The sequence below is a fragment of the Excalfactoria chinensis genome, chromosome 2 (assembly GCF_039878825.1).
Source record: "Excalfactoria chinensis isolate bCotChi1 chromosome 2, bCotChi1.hap2, whole genome shotgun sequence".
In the NCBI taxonomy this organism is placed as follows: Eukaryota; Metazoa; Chordata; class Aves; order Galliformes; family Phasianidae; genus Excalfactoria; species Excalfactoria chinensis.
This window is the reverse complement of record NC_092826.1, coordinates 84,685,931-84,697,936: the sequence shown is the minus strand read 5'-3', so window position 1 is coordinate 84,697,936 and position 12,006 is coordinate 84,685,931.

Below are 12,006 nucleotides of genomic sequence, written 5' to 3'. Positions count from 1 at the left end.
ACGGAGGAAGATAGGGAAGAGCCTGGGCCCGTGACCACTGCCCTGGGAGTCTGTCCCAGAGCTCGACCACCCTGTCCGTGATGAACCTTTCCCTGATGCCCAGGCCAAATGTCCCCTGACGCAGCCCCATGTCGTTCCCTGGGGTCCTGTCCCTGCCACCAGAGAGCAGAGCTCAGCGCTGACCCTCCGCTCTACTTGTGAGGAGCTGCAGGCTGCCGTGAGGCCTCCCCTCAGCCTCCTCTGCTCTGGGCTGAACAAGGCAAGGGACCTCAGCCGCTCCTCATAGGCCTTGTCCTCTGGATCCTTCGGCATCTTTGGAACTCCCCTTTGGACGCTGCCTGCTCGTCTGCACTTCTATGACGGGTTCCTCCTCCATTGTGGTGCCCCTGTTGGGTCCTTTTTAGGTCAACACCCTCGTATTTAAACAGAGGGGAAAGCAAGTAATTGTTTGTAAAAGCTTTCTAGTTGCAAATGGCCTTAAGGATGTAAGCTCAAAGAGTTGGAGGGGTTTTTGGAAACCCACAGGTTCATAGCTGACTGCGCTTTATGAGCTCGAGGTTGGGCTGGACGAGCACCTTGGCTCTCTTGCAACCTAGCCTACCCTGTGGTCTGTGAGCCTGTGTTTGGCATGGCGGTAGATACTCCAGAGCCGTTGCTGGAGGGAACATCTGTGAAACCAAATTCAGCAGAAATCTGTGGTCTGCTTTTTCTTTCATAGCTGCACTTTCACAGAAAGACCCGCAGGACTGTGCTCTTTTTTGCCGTCAGGCACTGGAGGAGAACATGGGTTTGTCAGTCGCTAAGCTGAATCACCTGCCAAACGTTGGTCTACAATCAAATTGTTGCATTGGCACGCCAGGGAAAGGTCACGCCCATCTGCCCCCCGCACCTCCCCAGACTACCCAAAGAAATAGATGCAGAAAACCTCAGCTAGGGTGAAGGGGGGGAGTTTATTTTCTTAAGAACAGGAACGTGTTGGCCTTTTCCTGTTCTCAGGGGAGGGGAAAGTATTTGGTTAGATGTTATTGTCTTCTCGGTGGCCATGGCCGTGTCTCCCGCATCAGTCGGATGGGTGGCTGGAGCTGTGGCTGTCATGGCCGTCTGATCGGTGGTCGTGTCCGTGTCTCAGGTGGTGTTCTGAGCGGTGGCTGGAGCTGTGGTTCCCGAAGCTGCTTGTTTGGTGGTGGCAGCTGTGCATCCCGTCGTTTTGTCCATGTCCGACATGCCTGGGCCTCACGACATGTCCATGGGCACCACGGCATCCACCGCCGGATGGGGGATGAGGAGCCCCATGCCATTTACTCCCCAGCAGGTCCTGCTGGGACTGGAGGCAAACTGATCGGAGTCCACCTCCATGGGCTCCTCGGGATCCACTGCAGGATGGGGGATGAGGAGCCCCATGCCCTGCACTCCACAGGGGCTCGTGCTGGGGCTCGAGGCATATTGGGGGGGCTCCACCTCCATGGGCTCCTCGGGATCCACTGCAGGATGGGGGATGAGGAGCCCCATGCCCTGCACTCCACAGGGGCTCGTGCTGGGGCTGGAGGCATACTGGGGGGGCTCAACCTCCATGGGCTCCTCGGGATCCACTGCCGGATGGGGGATGAGGAGCCCCATGCCATTTTGCCCACAAGGGGCAACGCTGCTCTTTGCGGTCTTCTCTGGGCACCTGAGCATTGCCCGCAGAACATTCCTCTCACGGCGAGCACGTTGAGATCTCCAGCCTGGCCGCGGACGGAGGAAAAGATTTGCTTGCACGTTGTTCTGCGGTCTCTGCGTGTGCCTCTGCAGCACGCCATTCTTGGGCAGATGAAGCACAGGTGTGTTCTTCATCTTGTCCCTTCCTGGAGACTAGAGACTAGCCTCTGGTGGGCTGCACAAGAGAATGGGCACAAGAGCGATGGCTCTGGCTCTCACGCACTAGTGTCTCTCGTGCGCCCGTCGCACTTGGTCTGCGTGCCAGGTGGCGTCTTCCTCTGCGCTTCCTGGCACTGCCTCTCTCTCGCCCCACACCAAGGTGGGCAACCGCCTGCCTTCCTACTCTGGCTCCTCTCCCGTCCACGCACGCGTGGCACCCAGAAGGCCTGAGCTCGGCAAGTGTGGGCCAGCTGCCGGTGCTCCCGTACTTGTGTGTCGCAGTACAAAGGGCGCGGCAGTGGTGGCCATTGTGATGTCTACACGCCACTGCAAGGGCCACTGTGACAGCGTGTGATGCCGACCCTGGCCGTGTTGGGCGTGGCAGGGGGGAGCGTGTTCTGTGGCCTCATCATGGAGTTGTGGCTCGTCATCGGTACGGCACAGCGTAGCATGACGTAGCGTACTGGGAGTTAAAGAGTCCGTGCTGCAGTTCCGTGGATTGCCGATGGTTCCGGGTACCTGGTTCTCAGAACAGAAGAGTGAACTGCGGCTCCCAGAAGGCTTCGTTGTTTCGTTTCCGTTCTCCGTTCAGAGGGAAAGACGAAGCTGACCGGGAGTCACGAGGTTGTTCCTCTTCTGCCCGCCGTGGCTCTGTGTGCTTCCTGGCCAGCTTTTCTACAGCATGTGAGTGAGGCCTTTGGCTTTGGACTCTCTGATTTATTGGATTTATTCGCTTCAGTTCCAATTATATTGCATTGCACTGTATAATCTCGCATTCTGCTGTCATTTGTAGTGAGTGTGGGTTTTTTCCTTAGCTGGTGGCCCCTGTTTTTCCTCGTCCCGGCCCATCTCCCTACCTTTTACCTTTTCTCTGCCCCCCCTTCCCCTTTTCCCCAGGCGTGGGACCGGGGGTCCTATCGTCCCTTGTCACGCCAGTTGGCTGAACCAGGCTGAACCATGCTAGGCCTGACCTCCCCCTGTGGAGACACAGGATCGCAGAATCCTAGAGTCGAGTTGCAAGGGACTTCTGGAGGCCGTCTAGTCCAACTCCCCTGCAACAAACAGGGACGCCACAGCTAGACCAGCTTGCCCAGGGCCTTATCCAGCCTTGCCTTGAAAGCCTCCGTGGACAGCACACCAACCACCAACGCTCAGCAACCCGTTCCAGCGCCTCAGCACCCTCACTGCAAAAGATTTTTTCCTTGTACCTTACCTAGACCTACCCTCCCTGAGCTTGTAGCCATTTCCCCTTGTTCTGTCACCACAGACCCTGCTCAAGAGTCTTTCCCCTTCTTCTTCGGAGCTCCCCTTTAGATACTGAAAGGCCGCTATCAGGTCATACTGCAGCCTTCTCCTCTCCAGGCTGAAGAGCCCCAGCTCTCTCAGCCTGTCCTCCTCGTGGGAGAGGTGTTCCACTCCGCGGATCACGTCTGTGGCCCTTCTCTGGATGTGCTCCAACAGGTCCGCATCCCTCCAGTACTGAGGCCTCCACACGTGGACGCAGTACTGCAGGTGAGGCCTCAGCAGCGCTCAGCAGAGGGGCAGGATCACCTCCCTCAACCTGCTGGTCACGCATCTGTTGATGCAGCCCACGGTACGGTTGGCTTTCTGGGCTGCGAGGGCACACTGCTGGCTCATGTCCAGCTTGCCATCCCCCAGTACCCCCAGGTCTTTCTCGGCAGGGCCGCGCTCACACTTTTCGTCCTCCAGTTTTTCTTGGGAGTGAGGGTTGCCTCGACCCAGGTGCAAGACCGTGCATTTGGATCTGTTGAACCTCTTGAGGTTCCCCTGGGCCCAGTGCTTCATCCGGTCTTGGTCCCTCTGGAAGGCATCCCATCCCTCTGGTGCGACGGTTGCACCCCACAGCCTGGTGTCATCAGCAGACTTGCTGAGGGTGCTCTCAACCCCACTGTCAGCGTCACGGAGGAAGATAGGGAAGAGCCTGGGCCCGTGACCACTGCCCTGGGAGTCTGTCCCAGAGCTCGACCACCCTGTCCGTGATGAACCTTTCCCTGATGCCCAGGCCAAATGTCCCCTGACGCAGCCCCATGTCGTTCCCTGGGGTCCTGTCCCTGCCACCAGAGAGCAGAGCTCAGCGCTGACCCTCCGCTCTACTTGTGAGGAGCTGCAGGCTGCCGTGAGGCCTCCCCTCAGCCTCCTCTGCTCTGGGCTGAACAAGGCAAGGGACCTCAGCCGCTCCTCATATGTCTTGTCCTCTGGATCCTTCGGCATCTTTGGAACTCCCCTTTGGACGCTGCCTGCTCGTCTGCACTTCTATGACGGGTTCCTCCTCCATTGTGGTGCCCCTGTTGGGTCCTTTTTAGGTCAACACCCTCGTATTTAAACAGAGGGGAAAGCAAGTAATTGTTTGTAAAAGCTTTCTAGTTGCAAATGGCCTTAAGGATGTAAGCTCAAAGAGTTGGAGGGGTTTTTGGAAACCCACAGGTTCATAGCTGACTGCGCTTTATGAGCTCGAGGTTGGGCTGGACGAGCACCTTGGCTCTCTTGCAACCTAGCCTACCCTGTGGTCTGTGAGCCTGTGTTTGGCATGGCGGTAGATACTCCAGAGCCGTTGCTGGAGGGAACATCTGTGAAACCAAATTCAGCAGAAATCTGTGGTCTGCTTTTTCTTTCATAGCTGCACTTTCACAGAAAGACCCGCAGGACTGTGCTCTTTTTTGCCGTCAGGCACTGGAGGAGAACATGGGTTTGTCAGTCGCTAAGCTGAATCACCTGCCAAACGTTGGTCTACAATCAAATTGTTGCATTGGCACGCCAGGGAAAGGTCACGCCCATCTGCCCCCCGCACCTCCCCAGACTACCCAAAGAAATAGATGCAGAAAACCTCAGCTAGGGTTAAGGGGGGGAGTTTATTTTCTTAAGAACAGGAACGTGTTGGCCTTTTCCTGTTCTCAGGGGAGGGGAAAGTATTTGGTTAGATGTTATTGTCTTCTCGGTGGCCATGGCCGTGTCTCCCGCATCAGTCGGATGGGTGGCTGGAGCTGTGGCTGTCATGGCCGTCTGATCGGTGGTCGTGTCCGTGTCTCAGGTGGTGTTCTGAGCGGTGGCTGGAGCTGTGGTTCCCGAAGCTGCTTGTTTGGTGGTGGCAGCTGTGCATCCCGTCGTTTTGTCCATGTCCGACATGCCTGGGCCTCACGACATGTCCATGGGCACCACGGCATCCACTGCAGGATGGGGGATGAGGAGCCCCATGCCATTTACTCCCCAGCAGGTCCTGCTGGGGCTGGAGGCAAACTGATCGGAGTCCACCTCCATGGGCTGCACGGGATCCACCGCCGGATGGGGGATGAGGAGCCCCATGCCATTTACTCCCCAGCAGGTCCTGCTGGGACTGGAGGCAAACTGATCGGAGTCCACCTCCATGGGCTCCTCGGGATCCACTGCAGGATGGGGGATGAGGAGCCCCATGCCCTGCACTCCACAGGGGCTCGTGCTGGGGCTCGAGGCATATTGGGGGGGCTCCACCTCCATGGGCTCCTCGGGATCCACTGCAGGATGGGGGATGAGGAGCCCCATGCCCTGCACTCCACAGGGGCTCGTGCTGGGGCTGGAGGCATACTGGGGGGGCTCAACCTCCATGGGCTCCTCGGGATCCACTGCCGGATGGGGGATGAGGAGCCCCATGCCATTTTGCCCACAAGGGGCAACGCTGCTCTTTGCGGTCTTCTCTGGGCACCTGAGCATTGCCCGCAGAACATTCCTCTCACGGCGAGCACGTTGAGATCTCCAGCCTGGCCGCGGACGGAGGAAAAGATTCGCTTGCACGTTGTTCTGCGGTCTCTGCGTGTGCCTCTGCAGCACGCCATTCTTGGGCAGATGAAGCACAGGTGTGTTCTTCATCTTGTCCCTTCCTGGAGACTAGAGACTAGCCTCTGGTGGGCTGCACAAGAGAATGGGCACAAGAGCGATGGCTCTGGCTCTCACGCACTAGTGTCTCTCGTGCGCCCGTCGCACTTGGTCTGCGTGCCAGGTGGCGTCTTCCTCTGCGCTTCCTGGCACTGCCTCTCTCTCGCCCCACACCAAGGTGGGCAACCGCCTGCCTTCCTACTCTGGCTCCTCTCCCGTCCACGCACGCGTGGCACCCAGAAGGCCTGAGCTCGGCAAGTGTGGGCCAGCTGCCGGTGCTCCCGTACTTGTGTGTCGCAGTACAAAGGGCGCGGCAGTGGTGGCCATTGTGATGTCTACACGCCACTGCAAGGGCCACTGTGACAGCGTGTGATGCCGACCCTGGCCGTGTTGGGCGTGGCAGGGGGGAGCGTGTTCTGTGGCCTCATCATGGAGTTGTGGCTCGTCATCGGTACGGCACAGCGTAGCATGACGTAGCGTACTGGGAGTTAAAGAGTCCGTGCTGCAGTTCCGTGGATTGCCGATGGTTCCGGGTACCTGGTTCTCAGAACAGAAGAGTGAACTGCGGCTCCCAGAAGGCTTCGTTGTTTCGTTTCCGTTCTCCGTTCAGAGGGAAAGACGAAGCTGACCGGGAGTCACGAGGTTGTTCCTCTTCTGCCCGCCGTGGCTCTGTGTGCTTCCTGGCCAGCTTTTCTACAGCATGTGAGTGAGGCCTTTGGCTTTGGACTCTCTGATTTATTGGATTTATTCGCTTCAGTTCCAATTATATTGCATTGCACTGTATAATCTCGCATTCTGCTGTCATTTGTAGTGAGTGTGGGTTTTTTCCTTAGCTGGTGGCCCCTGTTTTTCCTCGTCCCGGCCCATCTCCCTACCTTTTACCTTTTCTCTGCCCCCCCTTCCCCTTTTCCCCAGGCGTGGGACCGGGGGTCCTATCGTCCCTTGTCACGCCAGTTGGCTGAACCAGGCTGAACCATGCTAGGCCTGACCTCCCCCTGTGGAGACACAGGATCGCAGAATCCTAGAGTCGAGTTGCAAGGGACTTCTGGAGGCCGTCTAGTCCAACTCCCCTGCAACAAACAGGGACGCCACAGCTAGACCAGCTTGCCCAGGGCCTTATCCAGCCTTGCCTTGAAAGCCTCCGTGGACAGCACACCAACCACCAACGCTCAGCAACCCGTTCCAGCGCCTCAGCACCCTCACTGCAAAAGATTTTTTCCTTGTACCTTACCTAGACCTACCCTCCCTGAGCTTGTAGCCATTTCCCCTTGTTCTGTCACCACAGACCCTGCTCAAGAGTCTTTCCCCTTCTTCTTCGGAGCTCCCCTTTAGATACTGAAAGGCCGCTATCAGGTCATACTGCAGCCTTCTCCTCTCCAGGCTGAAGAGCCCCAGCTCTCTCAGCCTGTCCTCCTCGTGGGAGAGGTGTTCCACCCCGCGGATCACGTCTGTGGCCCTTCTCTGGATGTGCTCCAACAGGTCCGCATCCCTCCAGTACTGAGGCCTCCACACGTGGACGCAGTACTGCAGGTGAGGCCTCAGCAGCGCTCAGCAGAGGGGCAGGATCACCTCCCTCAACCTGCTGGTCACGCATCTGTTGATGCAGCCCACGGTACGGTTGGCTTTCTGGGCTGCGAGGGCACACTGCTGGCTCATGTCCAGCTTGCCATCCCCCAGTACCCCCAGGTCTTTCTCGGCAGGGCCGCGCTCACACTTTTCGTCCTCCAGTTTTTCTTGGGAGTGAGGGTTGCCTCGACCCAGGTGCAAGACCGTGCATTTGGATCTGTTGAACCTCTTGAGGTTCCCCTGGGCCCAGTGCTTCATCCGGTCTTGGTCCCTCTGGAAGGCATCCCATCCCTCTGGTGCGACGGTTGCACCCCACAGCCTGGTGTCATCAGCAGACTTGCTGAGGGTGCTCTCAACCCCACTGTCAGCGTCACGGAGGAAGATAGGGAAGAGCCTGGGCCCGTGACCACTGCCCTGGGAGTCTGTCCCAGAGCTCGACCACCCTGTCCGTGATGAACCTTTCCCTGATGCCCAGGCCAAATGTCCCCTGACGCAGCCCCATGTCGTTCCCTGGGGTCCTGTCCCTGCCACCAGAGAGCAGAGCTCAGCGCTGACCCTCCGCTCTACTTGTGAGGAGCTGCAGGCTGCCGTGAGGCCTCCCCTCAGCCTCCTCTGCTCTGGGCTGAACAAGGCAAGGGACCTCAGCCGCTCCTCATATGCCTTGTCCTCTGGATCCTTCGGCATCTTTGGAACTCCCCTTTGGACGCTGCCTGCTCGTCTGCACTTCTATGACGGGTTCCTCCTCCATTGTGGTGCCCCTGTTGGGTCCTTTTTAGGTCAACACCCTCGTATTTAAACAGAGGGGAAAGCAAGTAATTGTTTGTAAAAGCTTTCTAGTTGCAAATGGCCTTAAGGATGTAAGCTCAAAGAGTTGGAGGGGTTTTTGGAAACCCACAGGTTCATAGCTGACTGCGCTTTATGAGCTCGAGGTTGGGCTGGACGAGCACCTTGGCTCTCTTGCAACCTAGCCTACCCTGTGGTCTGTGAGCCTGTGTTTGGCATGGCGGTAGATACTCCAGAGCCGTTGCTGGAGGGAACATCTGTGAAACCAAATTCAGCAGAAATCTGTGGTCTGCTTTTTCTTTCATAGCTGCACTTTCACAGAAAGACCCGCAGGACTGTGCTCTTTTTTGCCGTCAGGCACTGGAGGAGAACATGGGTTTGTCAGTCGCTAAGCTGAATCACCTGCCAAACGTTGGTCTACAATCAAATTGTTGCATTGGCACGCCAGGGAAAGGTCACGCCCATCTGCCCCCCGCACCTCCCCAGACTACCCAAAGAAATAGATGCAGAAAACCTCAGCTAGGGTTAAGGGGGGGAGTTTATTTTCTTAAGAACAGGAACGTGTTGGCCTTTTCCTGTTCTCAGGGGAGGGGAAAGTATTTGGTTAGATGTTATTGTCTTCTCGGTGGCCATGGCCGTGTCTCCCGCATCAGTCGGATGGGTGGCTGGAGCTGTGGCTGTCATGGCCGTCTGATCGGTGGTCGTGTCCGTGTCTCAGGTGGTGTTCTGAGCGGTGGCTGGAGCTGTGGTTCCCGAAGCTGCTTGTTTGGTGGTGGCAGCTGTGCATCCCGTCGTTTTGTCCATGTCCGACATGCCTGGGCCTCACGACATGTCCATGGGCACCACGGCATCCACTGCAGGATGGGGGATGAGGAGCCCCATGCCATTTACTCCCCAGCAGGTCCTGCTGGGGCTGGAGGCAAACTGATCGGAGTCCACCTCCATGGGCTGCACGGGATCCACCGCCGGATGGGGGATGAGGAGCCCCATGCCATTTACTCCCCAGCAGGTCCTGCTGGGACTGGAGGCAAACTGATCGGAGTCCACCTCCATGGGCTCCTCGGGATCCACTGCAGGATGGGGGATGAGGAGCCCCATGCCCTGCACTCCACAGGGGCTCGTGCTGGGGCTCGAGGCATATTGGGGGGGCTCCACCTCCATGGGCTCCTCGGGATCCACTGCAGGATGGGGGATGAGGAGCCCCATGCCCTGCACTCCACAGGGGCTCGTGCTGGGGCTGGAGGCATACTGGGGGGGCTCAACCTCCATGGGCTCCTCGGGATCCACTGCCGGATGGGGGATGAGGAGCCCCATGCCATTTTGCCCACAAGGGGCAACGCTGCTCTTTGCGGTCTTCTCTGGGCACCTGAGCATTGCCCGCAGAACATTCCTCTCACGGCGAGCACGTTGAGATCTCCAGCCTGGCCGCGGACGGAGGAAAAGATTCGCTTGCACGTTGTTCTGCGGTCTCTGCGTGTGCCTCTGCAGCACGCCATTCTTGGGCAGATGAAGCACAGGTGTGTTCTTCATCTTGTCCCTTCCTGGAGACTAGAGACTAGCCTCTGGTGGGCTGCACAAGAGAATGGGCACAAGAGCGATGGCTCTGGCTCTCACGCACTAGTGTCTCTCGTGCGCCCGTCGCACTTGGTCTGCGTGCCAGGTGGCGTCTTCCTCTGCGCTTCCTGGCACTGCCTCTCTCTCGCCCCACACCAAGGTGGGCAACCGCCTGCCTTCCTACTCTGGCTCCTCTCCCGTCCACGCACGCGTGGCACCCAGAAGGCCTGAGCTCGGCAAGTGTGGGCCAGCTGCCGGTGCTCCCGTACTTGTGTGTCGCAGTACAAAGGGCGCGGCAGTGGTGGCCATTGTGATGTCTACACGCCACTGCAAGGGCCACTGTGACAGCGTGTGATGCCGACCCTGGCCGTGTTGGGCGTGGCAGGGGGGAGCGTGTTCTGTGGCCTCATCATGGAGTTGTGGCTCGTCATCGGTACGGCACAGCGTAGCATGACGTAGCGTACTGGGAGTTAAAGAGTCCGTGCTGCAGTTCCGTGGATTGCCGATGGTTCCGGGTACCTGGTTCTCAGAACAGAAGAGTGAACTGCGGCTCCCAGAAGGCTTCGTTGTTTCGTTTCCGTTCTCCGTTCAGAGGGAAAGACGAAGCTGACCGGGAGTCACGAGGTTGTTCCTCTTCTGCCCGCCGTGGCTCTGTGTGCTTCCTGGCCAGCTTTTCTACAGCATGTGAGTGAGGCCTTTGGCTTTGGACTCTCTGATTTATTGGATTTATTCGCTTCAGTTCCAATTATATTGCATTGCACTGTATAATCTCGCATTCTGCTGTCATTTGTAGTGAGTGTGGGTTTTTTCCTTAGCTGGTGGCCCCTGTTTTTCCTCGTCCCGGCCCATCTCCCTACCTTTTACCTTTTCTCTGCCCCCCCTTCCCCTTTTCCCCAGGCGTGGGACCGGGGGTCCTATCGTCCCTTGTCACGCCAGTTGGCTGAACCAGGCTGAACCATGCTAGGCCTGACCTCCCCCTGTGGAGACACAGGATCGCAGAATCCTAGAGTCGAGTTGCAAGGGACTTCTGGAGGCCGTCTAGTCCAACTCCCCTGCAACAAACAGGGACGCCACAGCTAGACCAGCTTGCCCAGGGCCTTATCCAGCCTTGCCTTGAAAGCCTCCGTGGACAGCACACCAACCACCAACGCTCAGCAACCCGTTCCAGCGCCTCAGCACCCTCACTGCAAAAGATTTTTTCCTTGTACCTTACCTAGACCTACCCTCCCTGAGCTTGTAGCCATTTCCCCTTGCTCTGTCGCCACAGACCCTGCTCAAGAGTCTTTCCCCTTCTTCTTCGGAGCTCCCCTTTAGATACTGAAAGGCCGCTATCAGGTCATACTGCAGCCTTCTCCTCTCCAGGCTGAAGAGCCCCAGCTCTCTCAGCCTGTCCTCCTCGTGGGAGAGGTGTTCCACCCCGCGGATCACGTCTGTGGCCCTTCTCTGGATGTGCTCCAACAGGTCCGCATCCCTCCAGTACTGAGGCCTCCACACGTGGACGCAGTACTGCAGGTGAGGCCTCAGCAGCGCTCAGCAGAGGGGCAGGATCACCTCCCTCAACCTGCTGGTCACGCATCTGTTGATGCAGCCCAGGGTACGGTTGGCTTTCTGGGCTGCAGGGGCACACTGCTGGCTCATGTCCAGCTTGCCATCCCCCAGTACCCCCAGGTCTTTCTCGGCAGGGCCGCGCTCACACTTCTCGTCCTCCAGTTTTTCTTGGGAGTGAGGGTTGCCTCGACCCAGGTGCAAGACCGTGCATTTGGATCTGTTGAACCTCTTGAGGTTCCCCTGGGCCCAGTGCTTCATCCGGTCTTGGTCCCTCTGGAAGGCATCCCATCCCTCTGGTGCGACGGTTGCACCCCACAGCCTGGTGTCATCAGCAGACTTGCTGAGGGTGCTCTCAACCCCACTGTCAGTGTCACGGAGGAAGATAGGGAAGAGCCTGGGCCCGTGACCACTGCCCTGGGAGTCTGTCCCAGAGCTCGACCACCCTGTCCGTGATGAACCTTTCCCTGATGCCCAGGCCAAATGTCCCCTGACGCAGCCCCATGTCGTTCCCTGGGGTCCTGTCCCTGCCACCAGAGAGCAGAGCTCAGCGCTGACCCTCCGCTCTACTTGTGAGGAGCTGCAGGCTGCCGTGAGGCCTCCCCTCAGCCTCCTCTGCTCTGGGCTGAACAAGGCAAGGGACCTCAGCCGCTCCTCATATGCCTTGTCCTCTGGATCCTTCGGCATCTTTGGAACTCCCCTTTGGACGCTGCCTGCTCGTCTGCACTTCTATGACGGGTTCCTCCTCCATTGTGGTGCCCCTGTTGGGTCCTTTTTAGGTCAACACCCTCGTATTTAAACAGAGGGGAAAGCAAGTAATTGTTTGTAAAAGCT